The following is a 3056-nucleotide window of genomic DNA, read 5'->3' as shown; positions in this document are numbered from 1 at the left end:
CGACTTCTTGCGTTGTGGTGTTAGCGCCATCCTGTGGCGTTCAGCAAGGACAGACACCGGGGGGGGGAGAGCCCCACAACGGGATACGGAACAACTGATTCACACTTACTTTAAAAACTACACCCTCACTGTTGCTCATGTTTGTCCCCAGGTGTCCTCCAATGGTGGTCCCAATTGTCCCATGTTTGTCCTCATGTTGTCTCATGTTGTCCCCATGTTGTGTCCCATGTTGTACTTATATCAATGTCGTTTTATATCTCCCAAACTAACATGATTGATTCCACGACTCTTTGCCAAGTACAATCCTCCTACTTTCATTACTTTGGGTCTATTCTATTTTTATAGCATTGTAAACAAAGTGAGTGTTGTTGAAATTATTGAGTAAAAGTTGACAATTCCAGTCGTGATTATCATCAACAGCCCTTTCCTTTATTCTTAGTCTAAATTTTCTAATTCTTGCTTTCGAAAACAGGCAACATCAGTTTATAATTCCTATAAATGTAGGTTTATTTGACCTGAAATTCCAAAAATACGCCTGTACGGTGTAACGCCCCGACAACAATGTAAATGCTGTCCTCAACGTACGGGTCGAAAGGCTAAAAAAGCACCGTGCGGGGGGGAGAGCGAGTGATGGAAAACAAAGGGAGGGCAAACCAATGGTGCATGGCTGGATGCAAAAAACATTGAGGTTAAAAGTAAAAACAGGTAAACAACATAAAAAGTGTGTGATTTTCGCATTTCTTTGTGTGAGTGGAACAGTCTAAACTCCGCAGTAGGCCCGTCGTAGAAGAGCCTTTTTAATTAATGGACGCCTTTGCGGCCAATCAAATTGAGCATTTACCCAGCACAAGGCTAAATATCATCACCAGCGCTCCACCGTCCTGATGCAGCCGCCCAGCTGGTCCCGTCGTCGTGCCGGTTCTTCAGGCAGTCCCCAGTAGACGGACCGCTCCCTGAACCCGGCGAGGAGCGACGCCCCGCAAGCTCCATCATCTCCGCCGCGGTCCGTCAGAGCGCCATGGAGACCCGACCCGGACCTGGAAGACACGGAGTCACCACTCAGTGGCCACAGGGAACTACTTTATGGGGAAGGTCTCTACCAGGCTGTATCAAAACACCATAGGTCTCATCCAGTCAAGTCCAAGGACCCCAGACTGGTTAGATCTCCATTTCAAGCACCGAGTCCAAAAAGGTTGAGTCTGAGTCAAGACAGAATTCCATAAAAGTTTGATCTGGGTCAAGACAGAGTCCGAAAAGGTTTGAGTCCAACAGCTCAGGGGGAGACCCGTCCCAAGAGTCGAGTCCCAAGTCAAGTCCAAATAAGGTTTTGTGTCCAAGACAAGACCGATGTCATAAACAAGGTTTGAGTCTGAGTCCAAAGGGTTTTGAGTCCGAGTCAAGTCAGGCAGAATAAAGTTTTGCACGACAGTATCAAACAATCATTTTGTTGGTTTCCCTTTCCCTCCAATATTATCATCAACATAATAAAGACACCTGGACTCGGTCCAGACCAGAAGCCATATTGGGCAAGACCAGCGGCCGAGACCGAGACAAGTCAGAGTCCAAATTCTAGCGAGTCCGAGACAAGTCCGACCCCATAGAAAAACGGTCTTGAGTCCAGACTCGAGTCCAAGACCGACCTCGAACACTACAGCCCTGGTCTAAACACTAACAGAAGTCAGGCGATTCCCCGTCGCAGACTAACGCCTAGACTGGGAATGGAAACCTGAGTCCCGCTAGAGCTCCTGTCGGGTCAATCGTTTGGTGGAAGGAGGTCGTCAAACTCGGTCCTAAAAAGTGACATTCTGCATAACCAGCTCTTAAGTAGGTTTTGAGGATGACACTGTTGTAAGTCTAAATGGACCTTTAATTATATGGAGCTTTTCTAGTCTTAACGACTACTCAAAGCTCTTCTACGTCTGACAGGTGAAGTGCACACCACAACCACGTCAAAAAATTCAGCAAATAGTCTGAATGGTTAGTGCTCCGTTGTGCAGGTTGTGCCGTTAAAAATTTTCGTTTGTGCAGTTTTGGTTTCTGAGATATAAAAATTATAATTGGGCCGATGACGTCACCATCCACCAATCGCTCAAAAAAAAACCAAGTGGGCTAGTTCGTTATGCTCGCGTTTGTGCCAGGTTTGTGCCGTTGAAATTTTTTTGTGCAGCTTTCGTCTTTGAGATATTAAAAAATTATAATTTTGGCGATGACATCATCCGCCCCATTTTGCTCCAAACAAGGAAAATCTGAAGAATTAAAAGAACTAGCCACCTTGGTTTGTTTTGGAACATGATAGGGTGACGGTGACGTCCATCGGCCAAAAATTATAACTTTTAATATCTCGAACAAAAGCTCACAACGACAGGTTTAACGGACACAAACCTGCACAAACGCGACTAACGAATAGCCCCACTTTGGTTGGTTTTGGGGAGCGATATGAGGGGGATGTGAAATATGGGACGGCTAAAAAATATAATTTTAAAGTCTCAGAAACCAAAACGAACACAAACGAAAATTTTAACTGGGCTCACCAAACCGCAACAAACGGAGCACTAACCATTTCAGGACTAATTTCAGCATCAGACTATTTGCTGAATTTTTTGACGTGGGTGGGGTGTCAGCTTCACGCAGCTGCACAGGAACCATTCACACGGTGAATATAAACACACGTGAAATCAGACAGAATAAGAAACGCTCATTTGACCTCAAATGGTTGAGTAAAAAGATCTGTACTACTTTTGCGCACACAGACAGACACACACACACAAAAGCATATGCATGTACACACACACACACGCACATATAAGCATATACACACATATGCATACATACACACACGCGCGCGCGCGCACACACATCACACACACACACCTATGTGAAATTAGCATAACATGGGACCTTTAAGTTAAGTTGAGTAAATTCCGCCACTACCGTTAGCTGCTAGTGTAGTTCTATGATGCTAGCATTAGCTTAGATGCTAACATTAGCTTAGCCCCGGTTTTTGCCTCCCGACATTAAGCTGACATTCACATAGGCGGTTAAACCTGGGGGGGGGG

The sequence above is a fragment of the Etheostoma spectabile genome, chromosome 6 (genome assembly GCF_008692095.1).
Source record: "Etheostoma spectabile isolate EspeVRDwgs_2016 chromosome 6, UIUC_Espe_1.0, whole genome shotgun sequence".
Lineage (NCBI taxonomy): Eukaryota > Metazoa > Chordata > Actinopteri > Perciformes > Percidae > Etheostoma > Etheostoma spectabile.
Note: the sequence above shows the minus strand (reverse complement) of the source record.